We start from the raw sequence: 19,631 nt of genomic DNA, 5'->3' as shown, positions 1-19,631 counted from the left end.
CTGTGGTGTATGGAATTTCATTAATTATTAAATTGATGGTTATAAAGGGACTGTGTTTTACCACAGTTCTTCAGGAGCGTGAAATACGGTATTATGGTGGAACCAATTTTTATGGATACAGCCTTGTTATATCTCTGAAGTTACATCGTATCTATCTACGTTTAAAACCATAAGATATTCTGTTTAACTTCAACCGGAATAGTCCCAGAATAGCTAGATGAATTTGTTTTGTGATGCCTACTTCACTACCAACAGTGTGCATTTTGTTATATTGAACTTAATAATTTAATATTCGCAAGTTCCAATCAAATGAATCTTTGGTTTATCTTATTTTAATAAGCTCGATATTATATTACATGACCTGAAACTCTGATTGGTCATCCATATCCGATTTCCCATATTAAGGATTTAACTTATTCAATTCAAACGGGCACATGGAGGCAGATCGGCTTCATCTAGAAACTTTGTTACTGTATCAGTGGTTCCTATATGAAGAAAATTGTTCTTCAGATCTATAGTGCACTCGTGCCTTTTCAGCATGTCCAACCCAAGCAACATGTCCATCGGTTGCTTCTCCAGCACACAAAATGATGTCATCAAGTAAGCATCTTCAATCTGGATTTGGACCATGTGAATTCTTCCAATGATTTTTTGAACACCCACTCCTTGCGCCGTGCCCTCCCATCTGGTGTCGACTAGCCGCATTAAATTGCACTTCTGAGCGCACGTAGCAGAAATTATGGTAGTCTGTGCTCCGGAATCAACGAACGCTTTCACAGGGATACCGTTGACTTTGCAGTTTACATACAGCATGGTGACTGTTCCGAAGGATTCGGGTGTATGTTCCATTGCCGCTTCTAAATTTTCGTCTATGTTTCGCTGTCGAATCTCTTCCGCTATTAGACGCTGTGCTCTCAAGTCGTTCGGTTTAGCACTCATCAACTTGATCTTTTGTCGTTCTCTTGCTTGATGTGCTTCCCTCTGTCGACGTAACATTGTACCAAAGAACTCCATATCGCCACTGAGAAGTGCCTCGGCCAGGCTTGGATTGTTTTGTTCCAGTAAGGCCAACTGGGGAGGATTTGACAAAAAGATGTCTCTTACAATGGCAGGATCGTCTTCAATATGACTCCCGCTTGTCGAAGCCGCCTGAGCTGAAGGCGGTATCTGTATTCCTTCGAATGACGGAAGGCCTCTGAAGCTTTGACCCGAATTTCGACGGGAACTGGGGGCAGAAGCCAGAATATGTTGAAGGGACACGACATCCTCATTACGTATTCCAAGTTGTTGCAGTGTCCTCCTGTCGTCAGTTAAAGGCTTTCCATTAAAAACTAGCATGATTTCCGACACTGGATATCCGCTTTCCACTTCACACAAGGCCTTAAAGTCCCCCAATTCCAAATTATCATTTACTTCTATGTTGAATATTTCCTCACTAAGAGTAATTAGTGTCACCTTCATCTTGTCAGCTCGAGGATCACTGTATCATACATGTGGCATGATGGTCCTGCAGCTAAGTAATGGTTTCTATACTTTCAACACAAAATGTGATTGTATTGTAGTCCAAGTTCAAAGCAATTGTAGAGCTCCTTCCATTCTTGCTGCATCAGTTTACCAATACATTATTAATTTCCGACGTGACTGGCTCAATTCAAAGGTTATTTATTTTCTTACATTAGTGTGAATCTTTCTCAAAGTCCATGGATCAGAAACTACAATTTCAAATTCACCACATTTGTGATGAATGTTTTGGCAATAAGGAATTTTTATCCAGAATTATCCATCTGGGGGATGTGGGTTCGTATTTAAGAGGTGTAAGGATAAATTTAGAGCTAAAGTGAAATAATTTGGTCCTTTGCAAAACAAAAATTAGGGGAGTTGTGAGGAATTTTTGACGTGTGTGGATAGATAACTAACCAGGAGTGATGTGCAGTGATTTGAGTTCAAGTTACAAAGTTGGTTTCCTTGACTTGGAATGGAAGCAAGGACTCGTCCAAGAATTAAGATACCCAGTGATTTATACACACACACACACACACACACACACACACACACACACACACACACACACACACACACACACACAAAATTCCCTCTACACCCCTAAAATATTTCACAAAGACCCTGTTAATGGTAATTCTGGCTCTAAATTTACACTTACACCTCCAAAATACGAACGTACACCCCAGGTAGAAAAGGAAGAGTTCATGACATGTAACTGTGTAGTGTGATATGTTCACTTCGTTCCTTAGTAAACAGTATAAACACCTTCGTCTTTTGCCCGATCTCATATGGTTGTCTGTCAGGCACGTGTTGCCTGCGCCTGTTGACAAAATTTCGACCTACTAGTCATAAAGTAAAAATGTAAAGTGCTCCCCTGTTCTATGCACCACGCCGTGAAGGCGTATAGGGGGTGTGGGGTTAGTACCCACACTTTCTTGATCACGGCCGATGGTGAGGGTGATGTGATCAGCACCACGACCCTGGCCGCCTTTACCCCCCATAGTTTCCTCCAGGTACCCACTTTATACGACGCTGGGTGGGCGCCGGAGCCGCTTAAACAGGTGGAAAAAATCCCGGTTCTCCCCCGCCAGGGATCGAACCCGGGTCTCTTGCATAGTAAACAGACGCCCTAACGACCTAGCAACCGCAGCTCTTTAATTACATACTAGTCATATGTAATGAAAATGGCATCAATTTCTTAGCATATTATTCTCACCGAAATGTGGCATTCTGGAAAAATCATTACTATGATTGTTGTTGTTGTTGATTTGGTGTTTCAAGTCCACTTTCTGCACATTAAGGCTAATTGGGACTGTTTAAAGTGGGATCCGAACGACTTTGTGCCTCCGCCGTCTTTACAATGACTTCCGCCATTTATTGATTACTATAATTTTCTGTATTGAGTAAACAGATAATGGTACTATTTCAATATGGTTTTATAGTGCAAAAAAAACGGTGTAAATATCTCTTACGGTTTTCATGTTAAAATCCATCAGAGTTTGGGTTGCGCGACTTTGAAACACTCTCCCCCAAGCAGAGTCTGCCCGATAATATTTTGTCCACCTCTGAGTGTACCCAAACCAACCTATTAGCTATACGCTGTCCATGGGTGGCTTAAGGGTTGGTGACTTAACACCTTGCATGTTTTCCTTCTCCCCTTACAACTACCAAATATAAATTTATCCGTAACACAATCTTTCTTGTCTTTTTTCTATGCTTGAAAAAAAAAAAGCTTTGAATGGCGCCCTAGGATTCAGCCCCCTGCCCTACCCCTCGATACGGGCCTAATTCGAACAAAATTTTCTGTATATTATCTGATATCAAACAATTTAGAAAATCTTCGTCATCCATTATGCACCAATTGGTGCTTCGGGCTTGGGTTGTCGAATTACATGAAGAAATGGTTATCAGATGGCACTGCAACACCAGAGGTCCTTGTTCGAATTCCGGGTAAGACATCGATATTTCTGTGTATCCTGAATGAGAAAGTCGAGAAGAGTGACAGAGGAACTACCGCTGAGGGGTTAAGTGGTCAATATTCGATCTCGCCACCAAAGTTTCCGACTTCGAGTTCCGTCCTGGACATGAGTGTTCCTTGGGAGTGTCCCTTCATCGATTTCATATAATCAACGCTCATCTTCATCTTCGCGATTAGCCAAAATGGCTAAAAAACAACAATACAATTGATAGATTCTATTTTATTTCTTTCGCCTCTCTTCTACTTTTGGTTAATTGCGAAAATGAAGATGAGTGATGATGATATGATGAAATTGACTGAATTATATTGATTTATTTTACTTCGCGTTTCTGTTAGTTTTGGCTAATTTCGGGGATGAAAGATGATGAGATCAAGTACATGAAGGGACACTCACAAACATATATGGACTGCACAAATACAAGTCCCATAGATGATTATACTGGCCATGGGTCAAGACGCCAGAGCCTTGTTAGTCTGCAAAATGCAATTCAGGGTGTACTACGTGGAGGTGAGGTTGAGATTTGCATATACTACATGAAATGGTCACCTCCCGTACAACCCATGTTGAAATTGATGACCAGACTCACAAAGAATATCCATGCCCAGGACAGAAATTTAGTAATCCCGTGAGAATGTTTACAGATTATATAATAGTATTGTCAATAGTGGCGGAGGGGCCAAAGGCGCAGTGCCCCCACACTTTTTGTCACCGGACTATGTCCTCTTAATGCTAAGGCTCTGTCCAAAAGGTGCAAAGTACATACTTGAAGTATGGTTTTGACGGAAGTGACGTCACCTAGTACAGTTCGAATGCGCCAAGAACAGAAGCACGCAAGTTCGCAGCTCTTAGCGCAGATGCTTGGTGACTAGGTTACGCGATATCCACACTCGTTGTTCATTTGTTTTAAATCGCGGAGATAGAAAGCTAGCAACACGGGTTAATAAATATGCGTTATGGGTCAGCAAGTTGTTGGTTAAAGTTCTTCTAATGTGTGGAAATGTATGTGTACGAACATTTTAAAATGCTATGTGAATTCTATGGTTAAAAACAAGTGTTTAAAACGCGAGGAAAACAACTGATCGTATTTGGCGCTGCAGTCGAAGTGCAATTCGAAAGACTTTCACTTCCAGTCCACGACTCGAAGACCGCACTCCAAGACCATACTCGGAGAATGCTCGCTTCAAGTACGGTCTTGCACATTTCGGACACTGCCTAAGCGTTGTCTACCAAGAGAAAGTAAACTGCCCCAATTGTCTCCATCGATTGTCAGTTTTAAGAAACAAATTTTCTTCCTCGCATCGCTCCCAATTATCACCACCTATCTACCAGCCACATCAATTTTGTACTTACTGCTTAAGCGTCTCCAAGATGGAGTAGTTGTAACGCTATTGCCTTGCAATCAAGGGGTCCCGGTTCTATACCCGTAGAAGTACATAGTGGTTCACATTCCACTTCAAAAGGTAGGTAGGCCTACAACCTAGACTAAACTTTCTGTGCAAAAAGTGGACTCAGACAAACAAGCACCGGTATCCTATAAACTCGTAATAAACCGTACAAAAGCTAATATTTTTATCTGGCGCGGGGCCTCCTGATCACGGCACCTCGGGCGAGTGACCGTGTTGCCCCCCCCCCCCCCGGGCAAATAGATTTGGTAAACATTTTGTTTCTCACTTCTCATAGCACAGACGATTCTGCAAGACTCGATCAGGTTTGCACTTCTTACATAAAACAGTTAATTGTTGTAATTGTGATTATTTGTAATTGATGATGTGATATACCAGGGTGGAATTCTCTCCGCCAACGATCTTGTCCTAAAATTTTCCCACCACCGGTCGGAGGAGTTTTTGTTCTAACAACAAGGATAAGCAATTATTTTTGAAGTCGAATGGAATAATATCGAAAACACACACAAATAAAGAACGACAGAGCTTCATCTCTAAGATCACTGAACCCAGCAATCCCCATAACACAGAAATTCGTTTGGGCCCCGCTTATGAGGGGCGCAATGTATAACTTTCAACGTTATTTTATTTTCAAACAAAATATCGAATGTGTGATCCAAATTTCATAAATCAGCTAATTGAGGACTTTGTGTCAGAATATTATAACTCCTTAGTAGTGCAGGTGCACCGGTTCACCAACATCTATTGGGGCTCGGTGGGGCTCATGCTTTTTTTATCAATTGAATATAAGTTTTTGACATATTTTGACAATTTTTTGTCGATGTTTTAGCGTTCAGCGATGTTTTAGTATAAATTTTCACCGAACTCATTTTTTCCACTCATACTTGGAAGGTATATCAAGATCTTACGTGATACAACTTAACCTATCTTTTTTTTTTTACGATTTTGACAATTTTTTGTCGATGTTTTAGCGTTCAGCGATGTTTTAGTACAAATTTTCACCGAACTCATTTTTTCCACTCATACTTGGTAGGTATATCACGATCTTACGTGATACAACTTAACCTATTTTTTTTTTACGATTTTTTAAATTTTTTTTACGATCCTAAGTGATATAACTTAACCTATTATTTTTTTTTATTTACGCACTGAACTAACCTACAAGCGACTCTGTTTGTTTTAATATTTCAGTATTATATTTTCACAAATTTTATATAACCTAAAATGTGTTGGATGTTGATTTTTAGTATGTGGCAATTTTTTATGAACTTTAAAACTGCTCTGTGACCCTCTCGTTCTTCACGTCGTAGGCGAAGGACTTCTCTGCAATCAGGATGACACTGCATAGGGTATCCTCGGGCAAGGCATCGTGGAACTCGCAGACGACCTTGATGTTGGTTCGATCGTTGACCACAACCTTCTTTCTCTTAGATGTGTTGATGACGGTCATGGGTCTCCGTACTTTGAACTCGCTGGGCGTGTAGTACATGTCCACGCTTCCCTCGGTCACGCGTTTGTAAGCCGAGAACGCTTCGTAAAGTTTGAGGTAATCGTTTTTTGTCACGTCGAGGTTGTAATTCTCGCGCGGGAACACTTCGTTGCGTCCATTCTTCAGATAAACGTTCTTGATCTTGCAGTTGTCGAACTTGCTGGAATCTTTTTCCTGATTCTTGTCCCTCCCGGTCTGAAAAAGCACTACGACGAAATCTGGCATGTCGAACTGTATGTTGTTGAACTGCGTCGTCACGTCGAATTCCATGTGACTTCCCGACGCCATCTTCTGCACGCACTGGTAACCGTGAAAGTGAATCGGCACCTGCGGATTTTTCAAGATCTCCGCTTTGTACTTGAGGGCGTAGTTTGTTTCGTATTCCACCACCGGCATTCTCAATTCCATGCTTTGGATGACGCACTTGGCTGCTTCGGGTAAAGTGTTGGCTATCGGCGTGGTGCCGTCCGGACCCAAAGTAGCGTATCGCATCAGTGCGTCGTTGTCGTTGGCCGCTCTTCGAAACGTGATCCTCAGTCCTCCCTTCCACATGATCTCCTTGTAGTCCGAGAAGAAACCAGGCAGCAGACGCATGAGAAAGAGCACCGTGTGACTTCTCGTCGATATTTTGGTCCCGGCTTCGAATCCCCCGGCCTGGTAGTACGCTGCGTCCGTTTTGGATAATTTCAATGTTCCCACTGCCGTCGACGTGATGCCTGGATAATCTATTCTGTCGATGACGGTGTTGTGTTTCCTCACCTCCACCTGCGAGAACAGGTGAGGCACGAAGTTGTCCACGAGTATCAAGTTTGCTGCTGCGGGAAACGCGTCTCCGCTTTCCTTCTTCACCACGTCGAATTGAAGGTAGAGGTCCGCTCTGTGAGGATGAACGAACCCGTCGCCTACGTCCACGTCGTATTCGATCTCTCTGTTCGCTTCGTTCAAATTTCCGAACATAGGTTCTATTCATATTTTTACTTACGTATAGGCGTACATGATGAATCAGCAAACATATTTTTTCTAAGTCTTGCCGTTTCCAAGATAACCCTATTTCCGGTCGCCATTTTCGATTTCCGAGCATAGGTTCTATTCATATTTTACTCACGTATAGGCGTACGTGATGAATCCGAAAACAGATTTCTCCTAAGTCTTACCGTTTCCAAGATAACCCCACTTCCGGTCGCTATTTTCGATTTCCGAGCATAGGTTCTATTCATACTTTTTCTCACATATAGGCGTACGTGACGAATCCGCAAACAGATTTCTCCTAAGTCTTACCGTTTCCAAGATAACGCCACTTCCGGTCGCCATTTTGGATTTCCGAGCATAGGTTCTATTCATACTTTTTTTCACATATAGGCGTACATGATGAATCCGCAAACAGATTTCTTCTAAGTTTTACTGTTTCCAAGATAACGCCACTTCCGGTCGCCATTTTGGATTTCCGAGCATAGGTTCTATTCATACTTTTTCTCACGTATAGGTGTACATGATGAATCACCAAACAGATTTTTCCTAAGTCTTACCGTTTCCAAGATAACCCCACTTCCGGTCGCTATTTTGAATTTCCGAGCATAGGTTCTATTCATACTTTTTCTCACATATAGGTGTACATGACGAATCCGCAAACAGATTCTTGCTAAGTTTTACCGTTTCCAAGATAACCCTATTTCCGGTCGCCATTTTGGATTTCCGAGCACAGGTTCTATTCATACTTTTTCTCACGTATAGGTGTACGTGATGAATCACCAAACAGATTTTTCATAAGTTATGAATTGGAGGGTTCTATGACAACCTATATTAATTCTCGTAAGAGAACAGAACGTGTCCTACGGGGCAAGTTAAGGGGGCATGTGCATGGCCAAAGGAGAAGTTCCTTTGCGCGCTCAAGCATAATTTAATTTTATTATATTTTCAGATTGACCACAAAACAAGGTGTTGACAGGCAGTGTGTATATATATTGTAAGAAGATGTTTCATTATCAACCTCTACTTCTTGCAGTACATCCTGGACACAGCGTTGCAGGTTAACAAAGGATTTTTGGTCAGTATATATTTTTTTTCTTAAAACTGTTCGGTTACTCGCTCGTTCCTGACATCATACACAAAAGTTTTCTCCGCGATGAGGATGACGCTACACAGAGTGTCGGCAGGCAAGGCATCGTGGAACTCGCACACAATCTTGATGTTGGTGCGATCGTTAACAACCACCTGCTTTCTTTTAGATGTGTTGATGACGAACATGGGTCTGCGAGCTATGAACTCGTTTGGATTGTAGTACACGTCCACGTTACCGGAAGTCACTCGTTTGTAAGCTGTGTACGCCTCGTACAGTTTCAGGTAGTCCTCTTCTGCGATGTTTAGGTTGTAGTTCTCACGTGGGAAAACTTCGTTCCTGCCATTTTTGAGGTAAATGTTCTTAATCTTGCAGTTGTCGAACTGGCTTGAATTTTTCTCCTGATTGTTACCCCTTCCTGTCTGGAAGAGTACGGCTGCAAACTCGGGCATGTCGTACCGAATGTTGTTGAATTGCGTGGTTACGTCAAATTAGAAATGATTGCCGGAAGCAGGTTTTTGCACACACTGGTAGCCATAAAACTGAATGGACACTTGAGGATTCTTCAGGATGTCGGCTTTGTACTTGAGAGCATAGTTTGATTCGTATTCTACCACTGGCACGCGCAGCTCCATGGATCTTACAATACACTTGGCAGCGTCGGGTAGTGTGTTGGGAAGCAAGGTAGTCCCGTCCGGGCCCAAAGTGCTGTATCGCATCAGTGCGTCGTTGTCGTTGGCAGCTCTGCGAAAAGTGACGCGCAAACCACCCTTCCACATGATCTCCTTGTAGTCCGAGAAGAAACCGGGCAGCAGACGCATGGGAAACAGTACTGTGTGACTTTGAGTTTTGATTTTTGTACCTGCTTCGAATCCCCCTGCCTGGTAGTATGCTGCATCGGTCTTGGAGAGTTTCAGTGTTCCCACGGCAGTCGAGGTAATCCCGGGGTAGTCAACCCTATCGATGACGGTGCCGTGCTTTCTAACTTCCACCTGTGAGAATAGGTACGGCACAAAATTATCTACGAGTCTTAGGTTTGCGTTGGCAAGAAATGCTTCGCCGTTGTCTCTCTTCACTACATCAAACTTGACGTACAAATCAGCTCTGTGAGGGTGAATGAATCCATCCCCGACGTCCACATCGTATTCTATCTCTCGATTCGCTTCGTTAAGGTTGGCAAACGTGCGACGGTTGGGAGGGAAGGACTGCAACTCGTAACTTTCGATTTGTTCCATGATGGCTATTTATTATATGTTAATCTCCACGACGGCAGTGGTCGCGGCTCCTGCAAAATCAACCACCTCCCTCTTTTTGTTTGTTACTGCTAATTCTATGTTGTCTATGCGATTACGATATACAGGAAAGTATATCGGTGGGGAGGGTGTGTAGATAATTGGCTCCATGAACTCAGAGTTTGGTTTGAACGTAACGATAATACCTGTCTGCTTGTGACTCCCTGGGATGCCGTCAGAGGATTTGGTGATCATATCTTGATTATTTTTTACAGAGCAGTTCGGGTAGGTTGTTATTTATAGACCCCACCCCAATTTTTTTTGTTTTGTGTTCATGGCGATGGTCGTACCTAATGCGGCCACCCGTTCGCCCAGCGAGACGTCTCTGCTGACGGGTCTCCCGAAAGCTGCGTGCTCTAACTTTCTGTCAGCATCATGACGTACATCGAGATCGGTATTGGTATTGTAGGCAATATCGTGATTCTTGCATGCAGCATCCAGGGGATTCACACCCTTGTCGCCTCTCTTTAGTCGCTGCTCGAGTTTGGTACCGGGACCGCGGTACTGGTAACCAGGCAAGTGCATCTTGAAGGGTAGCTTGTTGATGATGTCGTTCACGAGACCTCGACCTTCGGCCACGTTCCAAAATTTCGGAGGTAGGGTGTTGATGATTTTGATGAGGTACCCTATGCCTTTGTCGTCATTCACAATGAAGTTGGCAAGCTTGGAGCTAACCATGTCCACAATTCCTACCTTCTCGTTGCGAAAGTTGCTGTTGCCTGCATTCTCCTCTCCTGCAATAACCAACAACCTGTCTATGAGCTTGCGCACGTCGTCAACCCACACAAACTTTTTGGGCAGGTTGTTGTAGAGTTTGACGCCGCTGCCTGTTTTGACCTGGTTCCATATCGGCTTGATGAGGTTCTTGTATTTTTCGCCGCTGCTAGATTTGACGCGATTCTGCGTAGCGTCGTTGTTTTGGTACAAGGCATCCGTCATGATCAAAATTTCCTTGTAACTTTGGTAATCTTCGTCTGTGTAATCTCTTGGCTGCTTTTTTGGTGATGAGTTCCCACAGTCCAACCGTGCCGGGATACCTGTTCCAGCTGTTTTTCTCACCCAAATTGACTTTCACGTTGTCACCCTCGAACGTGACTTTCGATTTTCCGATTTTCCAAACCACGCCCTCGTTGAGTTCCATGGTTGGGTACAATCCGAAAACCTCGTTTTTCTCGAACTAAACTCAACGGCCTGTTGATCAATCAATTTTCGGAACGCTGCTCTTCTTGCTGGAACAGTGACGATTTCGGATTCGCGACGATCGACATGACGAGGAAACCCAACGACGGAAAATACAAAAACAAAATTAACGACTTTCTAAACGTTACAACGTTGTAAGAAACGTTTCTTACAACGTTGTAACGTTTAGAAAGTCGTTAATTTTGTTTTTGTATTTTCCGTCGTTGGGTTTCCTCGTCATGTCGATCGTCGCGAATCCGAAATCGTCACTGTTCCAGCAAGAAGAGCAGCGTTCCGAAAATTGATTGATCAACAGGCCGTTGAGTTTAGTTCGAGAAAAACGAGGTTTTCGGATTGTACCCAACCATGGAACTCAACGAGGGCGTGGTTTGGAAAATCGGAAAATCGAAAGTCACGTTCGAGGGTGACAACGTGAAAGTCAATTTGGGTGAGAAAAACAGCTGGAACAGGTATCCCGGCACGGTTGGACTGTGGGAACTCATCACCAAAAAAGCAGCCAAGAGATTACACAGACGAAGATTACCAAAGTTACAAGGAAATGTTGATCATGACGGATGCCTTGTACCAAAACAACGACGCTACGCAGAATCGCGTCAAATCTAGCAGCGGCAAAAAATACAAGAACCTCATCAAGCCGATATGGAACCAGGTCAAAACAGGCAGCAGCGTCAAACTCTACAACAACCTGCCCAAAAAGTTTGTATGGGTTGACGACGTGCGCAAGCTCATAGACAGGTTGTTGGTTATTGCAGGAGAGGAGAATGCAGGCAACAGCAACTTTCGCAACGAGAAGGTTGGAATTGTGGACATGGTTAGCTCCAAGCTTGCCAACTTCATTGTGAATGACGACAAAAGCATAGGGTACCTCATCAAAATCATCAACACCCTACCTCCGAAATTTTGGAACGTGGCCGAAGGTCGAGGTCTCGTGAACAACATCATCAACAAGCTACCCTTGAAGATGCACTTGCCAGGTTACCAGTACCGCGGTCCCGGTACCAAACTCGAACAGCGACTAAAAAAAGCGACAAGGGTGTGAATCCCCTGGATGCTGCATGCAAGAATCACGATATTGCCTACAATACCAATACCGATCTCAATATACGTCATGATGCTGACAGAAAATTAGAGCACGCAGCTTTCGGGAGACTCGTCAGCAGAGACGTCTCGCTGGGCGAACGGGTGGCCGCATTAGGTACGACCATCGCCATGAACACAAAACAAAAAAAAATTGGGGTGGGGTCTATAAATAACAACCTACCCGAACTGCTCTGTAAAAAATAATCAAGATATGATCACCAAATCCTCTGACGGCATCCCAGGGAGTCACAAGCAGACAGGTATTATCGTTACGTTCAAACCAAACTCTGAGTTCATGGAGCCAATTATCTACACACCCTCCCCACCGATATACTTTCCTGTATATCGTAATCGCATAGACAACATAGAATTAGCAGTAACAAACAAAAAGAGGGAGGTGGTTGATTTTGCAGGAGCCGCGACCACTGCCGTCGTGGAGATTAACATATAATAAATAGCCATCATGGAACAAATCTAAAGTTACGAGTTGCAGTCCTTCCCTCCCAACCGTCGCACGTTTGCCAACCTTAACGAAGCGAATCGAGAGATAGAATACGATGTGGACGTCGGGGATGGATTCATTCACCCTCACAGAGCTGATTTGTACGTCAAGTTTGATGTAGTGAAGAGAGACAACGGCGAAGCATTTCTTGCCAACGCAAACCTAAGACTCGTAGATAATTTTGTGCCGTACCTATTCTCACAGGTGGAAGTTAGAAAGCACGGCACCGTCATCGATAGGGTTGACTACCCCGGGATTACCTCGACTGCCGTGGGAACACTGAAACTCTCCAAGACCGATGCAGCATACTACCAGGCAGGGGGATTCGAAGCAGGTACAAAAATCAAAACTCAAAGTCACACAGTACTGTTTTCCATGCGTCTGCTGCCCGGTTTCTTCTCGGACTACAAGGAGATCATGTGGAAGGGTGGTTTGCGCGTCACTTTTCGCAGAGCTGCCAACGACAACGACGCACTGATGCGATACAGCACTTTGGGCCCGGACGGGACTACCTTGCTTCCCAACACACTACCCGACGCTGCCAAGTGTATTGTAAGATCCATGGAGCTGCGCGTGCCAGTGGTAGAATACGAATCAAACTATGCTCTCAAGTACAAAGCCGACATCCTGAAGAATCCTCAAGTGTCCATTCAGTTTTATGGCTACCAGTGTGTGCAAAAACCTGCTTCCGGCAATCATTTCTAATTAGACGTAACCACGCAATTCAACAACATTCGGTACGACATGCCCGAGTTTGCAGCCGTACTCTTCCAGACAGGAAGGGGTAACAATCAGGAGAAAAATTCAAGCCAGTTCGACAACTGCAAGATTAAGAACATTTACCTCAAAAATGGCAGGAACGAAGTTTTCCCACGTGAGAACTACAACCTAAACATCGCAGAAGAGGACTACCTGAAACTGTACGAGGCGTACACAGCTTACAAACGAGTGACTTCCGGTAACGTGGACGTGTACTACAATCCAAACGAGTTCATAGCTCGCAGACCCATGTTCGTCATCAACACATCTAAAAGAAAGCAGGTGGTTGTTAACGATCGCACCAACATCAAGATTGTGTGCGAGTTCCACGATGCCTTGCCTGCCGACACTCTGTGTAGCGTCATCCTCATCGCGGAGAAAACTTTTGTGTATGATGTCAGGAACGAGCGAGTAACCGAACAGTTTTAAGAAAAAAAATATATACTGACCAAAAATCCTTTGTTAACCTGCAACGCTGTGTCCAGGATGTACTGCAAGAAGTAGAGGTTGATAATGAAACATCTTCTTACAATATATATACACACTGCCTGTCAACACCTTGTTTTGTGGTCAATCTGAAAATATAATAAAATTAAATTATGCTTGAGCGCGCAAAGGAACTTCTCCTTTGGCCATGCACATGCCCCCTTAACTTGCCCCGTAGGACACGTTCTGTTCTCTTACGAGAATTAATATAGGTTGTCATAGAACCCTCCAATTCATAACTTATGAAAAATCTGTTTGGTGATTCATCACGTACACCTATACGTGAGAAAAAGTATGAATAGAACCTGTGCTCGGAAATCCAAAATGGCGACCGGAAATAGGGTTATCTTGGAAACGGTAAAACTTAGCAAGAATCTGTTTGCGGATTCGTCATGTACACCTATATGTGAGAAAAAGTATGAATAGAACCTATGCTCGGAAATTCAAAATAGCGACCGGAAGTGGGGTTATCTTGGAAACGGTAAGACTTAGGAAAAATCTGTTTGGTGATTCATCATGTACACCTATACGTGAGAAAAAGTATGAATAGAACCTATGCTCGGAAATCCAAAATGGCGACCGGAAGTGGCGTTATCTTGGAAACAGTAAAACTTAGAAGAAATCTGTTTGCGGATTCATCATGTACGCCTATATGTGAAAAAAAGTATGAATAGAACCTATGCTCGGAAATCCAAAATGGCGACCGGAAGTGGCGTTATCTTGGAAACGGTAAGACTTAGGAGAAATCTGTTTGCGGATTCGTCACGTACGCCTATATGTGAGAAAAAGTATGAATAGAACCTATGCTCGGAAATCGAAAATAGCGACCGGAAGTGGGGTTATCTTGGAAACGGTAAGACTTAGGAGAAATCTGTTTTCGGATTCATCACGTACGCCTATACGTGAGTAAAATATGAATAGAACCTATGCTCGGAAATCGAAAATGGCGACCGGAAATAGGGTTATCTTGGAAACGGCAAGACTTAGAAAAAATATGTTTGCTGATTCATCATGTACGCCTATACGTAAGTAAAAATATGAATAGAACCTATGTTCGGAAATTTGAACGAAGCGAACAGAGAGATCGAATACGACGTGGACGTAGGCGACGGGTTCGTTCATCCTCACAGAGCGGACCTCTACCTTCAATTCGACGTGGTGAAGAAGGAAAGCGGAGACGCGTTTCCCGCAGCAGCAAACTTGATACTCGTGGACAACTTCGTGCCTCACCTGTTCTCGCAGGTGGAGGTGAGGAAACACAACACCGTCATCGACAGAATAGATTATCCAGGCATCACGTCGACGGCAGTGGGAACATTGAAATTATCCAAAACGGACGCAGCGTACTACCAGGCCGGGGGATTCGAAGCCGGGACCAAAATATCGACGAGAAGTCACACGGTGCTCTTTCTCATGCGTCTGCTGCCTGGTTTCTTCTCGGACTACAAGGAGATCATGTGGAAGGGAGGACTGAGGATCACGTTTCGAAGAGCGGCCAACGACAACGACGCACTGATGCGATACGCTACTTTGGGTCCGGACGGCACCACGCCGATAGCCAACACTTTACCCGAAGCAGCCAAGTGCGTCATCCGAAGCATGGAATTGAGAATGCCGGTGGTGGAATACGAAACAAACTACGCCCTCAAGTACAAAGCGGAGATCTTGAAAAATCCGCAGGTGCCGATTCACTTTCACGGTTACCAGTGCGTGCAGAAGATGGCGTCGGGAAGTCACATGGAATTCGACGTGACGACGCAGTTCAACAACATTCAGTTCGACATGCCAGATTTCGTCGTAGTGCTTTTTCAGACCGGGAGGGACAAGAATCAGGAAAAAGATTCCAGCAAGTTCGACAACTGCAAGATCAAGAACGTTTATCTGAAGAACGGACGCAACAAAGTGTTCCCGCGCGAGAATTACAACCTCGACGTGACCAAAAACGATTACCTCAAACTTTACGAAGCGTTCTCGGCTTACAAACGCGTGACCGAGGGAAGCGTGGACATGTACTACACGCCCAGCGAGTTCAAAGCACGGAGACCCATGACCGTCATCAACACATCTAAGAGAAAGAAGGTTGTGGTCAACAATCGAACCAACATCAAGGTCGTCTGCGAGTTCCACGATGCCTTGCCCGAGGATACCCTATGCAGTGTCATCCTGATTGCAGAGAAGTCCTTCGCCTACGACGTGAAGAACGAGAGGGTCACAGAGCAGTTTTAAAGTTCATAAAAAATTGCCACATACTAAAAATCAACATCCAACACATTTTAGGTTATATAAAATTTGTGAAAATATAATACTGAAATATTAAAACAAACAGAGTCGCTTGTAGGTTAGTTCAGTGCGTAAATAAAAAAAAATAATAGGTTAAGTTATATCACTTAGGATCGTAAAAAAAATTTAAAAAATCGTAAAAAAAAAAAAATAGGTTAAGTTGTATCACGTAAGATCGTGATATACCTACCAAGTATGAGTGGAAAAAATGAGTTCGGTGAAAATTTGTACTAAAACATCGCTGAACGCTAAAACATCGACAAAAAATTGTCAAAATCGTAAAAAAAAAAGATAGGTTAAGTTGTATCACGTAAGATCTTGATATACCTACCAAGTATGAGTGGAAAAAATGAGTTCGGTGAAAATTTATACTAAAACATCGCTGAACGCTAAAACATCGACAAAAAATTGTCAAAATATGTCAAAAACTTATATTCAATTGATAAAAAAAGCATGAGCCCCACCGAGCCCCAATAGATGTTGGTGAACCGGTGCACCTGCACTACTCTCCTTATTTCTTCAGATACCTATTTGCGATTATAAAACTTTTGCACACAAAGAGGCGATGAATTGCACAGGATTGTCTTCTGAAATGAATATATTGATGCGTTCACTCCACAATATAAACTCAATGTAGAGGATATTACCCCGTTGAGTCAATGACCCCGGATTCGAATCCCTGCCTAGGCATGGGTGTTTTTTGTGAGTGTCCCTTCATCAATTTCATAATTTAATCACTCATCTTCATCGTTGCGATTATCAAAAGGGGCAGAAAAGCGCCGTTAAATAACAAAAACCAAATCAAAATGAAATTGAACTCCAATAAAGGATATCGATACCCGGTGGAGACACATAGTGGTTCGGATCCCACTTTAAACTGTTGGTGCAGTCCCGATTAGCCTTACTGTGCATAAAGCGGACTTAAAACACCAAATCAATCAATCCAATAAAGGATAGATGGGAATAAGTGTTATAAGAGCGTGATAATGAAATTCCCAATCTATTGTTACATGTAAAGTATTATGTTGTATAATTATACTATAATCAAAACATATTGATTCTTTTCAGCTAAAAATGTTCAAGGTACCCTGATGTATATGTTTGTGTTTTCAGAGCTAATTGTAATTACAAATTTTCAAATATTTTTCTTAAGTGTTTCTTCTTAGATCGGCATTATCGGTAAATCAACTTTCCACCCCCCTTCCCTCGCAAACGGAAAGAAATTGGTATTTATGCTTTGCTTAGCTTTGGGCATCGGCGGCTCCGGGGGGGGGGGGGGGGCGGTTACGATGGTACGGCCGTGCCCCCCGTTGTTTCACGGACGCCGGGGTAACATGAAGGCAGAACGTATCCGGATTTTATTTACTGAATAAACTTGTTCTTGCGGATATTTGTTGATTGATTGATTGAATTGGTATTTTAAGTCCACTTTTTGCACAGTAAGGCTAATCGGGACTGGACCTACAGTTTTAAAGTGAAATCCGAACCTCTATGTGCCTCCACCGGATATCGAACCCAGGACCCCTTAATTTCAAGGCAACGACGTTACCACTGCGCCATCGGGGAGGCCACGCATATTTGTTGATATGCAACTTCCACGTTGCAAAGTTCCGACTGAAACACTTTAGGAAATGTAAGAGGAAAAAAATGCCAAAACATCGTTCCTTTGTTTCATTTTTATTTTGCTTGCTCCTTCAATCAACTATTGTCAACAATCAAGTAAGATCCATTCTCACGTTTACGAATTAAATTGCCGGTGTTCACTGCTTCAGAACGTGGCAGGCGGCTGTTCGGAAGGGCTACTGGACGTTTTTGAACATTTTAATACTCCGCAACAATAAGCGTCACGATAAACATTTTTTTAGAACAGTTCATAGTATTGCCTTTCTTCGGATACTCAGTTGTGGTCTGGTAGTGAGTGGATCGCCTGCATTAGAAGAGTACGGTCTTAACAGTTTGCATATTTCTGAATTTTTCTTTCTGATTTTCCGTTTTCGCATCCAATGAAAATGAGTACAGCAAAGTAAAAACTGTCAGGGGCAGAGAATAGGAAAAGGCAGAGAGAACGTGAAAAAAAACTACCTTGCGTCAGTCTACTTTCATGACTAATTTTCTAGGGCCTCCCCCATGGCGCAGCAGTGGCGTACGCAAGGGGGGGTGTTACGGGGTTGAACCCCCCCCTTGAGTTTGTGAAATATTATGAAAAATGTTGTGGGAAAAAATTAAATGGCCAATTTATTACAGAAAAAGATCTGGGACAATACTATTACTACTACTACTACTAATAATAATAATAATTTGAATTATTATTTCCATGCAGCACAGAGAAAAGCACATCATTCCAAACACACGCGTTTCTCAGAGTGAATGGCTTGAAAATTAACATGAATTCTTCAAAGTAAAATATAAGGGCAACTTTGATTTAAAAAGGAGAAAAGTTGTTTTGTATCTGAGTTGCAACAATGTTCAATACACTGGCGTACACACGATTTTATTTTTTGGGCTGGAATAGTAAATATGGAAAGCACATGGTTTCGTTTTGGAGGCAGGACGTATAATAAAATATTTCTTATATTTTGAGCAGTGATGTGCCGTAGACTATAAGTTTACGTCTACATGCGTTGTCTACACGTAATCTACGCGTAGATTACATTGGGTTGTAGTTTACATAGACTACGTAGACAATCTAAAGTGCATTTTAATTAATTTTAAAGGCTTTCATGAAAGGAAAGTGACATTTTCAACTATATTGGTTCCTAACGAAATGAGAAGAATTCTATTTACAACAAAATTTCTCTTCTCTTCTATCATTAACTATGGAAGAAGATAAATAGTATGCAAAAAACAACAACAGATGGCAGTCGTGAGGCAAGAGTGGTCTTTTCCCCATAAAACACTAGAATATTTCCTATATTAGTTTTTTTCCTAGGTGAGAAATTGTTCGAATTTGGAAGGGAGCGTATGAAAAGTTCTCCTCATACATCAGCAACTGATACGCAGTATAATTTTCTATTAATTCCACGGCGCCCTTTGCTAAGTTATCACCTTTCGCCATGTTGTTTACATAGATTACCTAATCTACGTGTATAAAATAGTCTACGTGTAGAATGTAAACTATCGTTGTTTACGCGTAGACGCACATCACTGATTTTGAGCTTTTCAGTCTATTAAAATTTTATTCAAAGACAAAAAATGGTAATCGGGACTCACTTTAAATGAGGTTTCGCATTTACACATTTTCATTTTTTAAAGTTTATTTATTTTTATTTGAAAATTTTGATTTTCTCAAAATTTCGGTACAGGCTGTAATCCCATCAGCCACCCCTCTACGTACGCCAGTGTTCAATGAACATGTATTTTTTTTGTGTGAACAATGAGAATTAACTAAAGAAAGTTCTTGGTTCGTTGTAAGCGGCTAATGTATAGACAATTGCTAGGCGGAGAAGAATAAAGTCACCAGTCCGCCTTCCCATTGTTTACCGCAGCACTTTGGAATGTCTCTCTTTAAAATGTGTCACCTTGTTGACTAGACAATTATTCAAACGACAATATGCTTAACTATTGCAAAATGCTTTGTTGGTAAGAACAGCGAGACAATCCAG

General features: G+C 42.6%; 1 protein-coding gene and 1 pseudogene across 1 annotated transcript in view; one reads left to right on the top strand and one right to left on the bottom strand.

The window, feature by feature from the left end:
• LOC145981041 (uncharacterized) overlaps nucleotides 1–19,631 on the top strand; it is a 99,182-nt gene that overhangs the window by 15,651 nt on the left and 63,900 nt on the right. The window lies entirely within an intron of this gene.
• On the bottom strand, nucleotides 333–1,512 carry LOC145980666 (protein DDI1 homolog 2 pseudogene; annotated as a pseudogene).

The sequence above is a fragment of the Lepisma saccharinum genome, chromosome 28 (genome assembly GCF_977018435.1).
Source record: "Lepisma saccharinum chromosome 28, izLepSacc3.1, whole genome shotgun sequence".
Lineage (NCBI taxonomy): Eukaryota > Metazoa > Arthropoda > Insecta > Zygentoma > Lepismatidae > Lepisma > Lepisma saccharinum.
The sequence above is the reverse complement of the archived record's forward strand: the minus strand, read 5'-3'. Positions and strand labels throughout refer to the sequence as shown.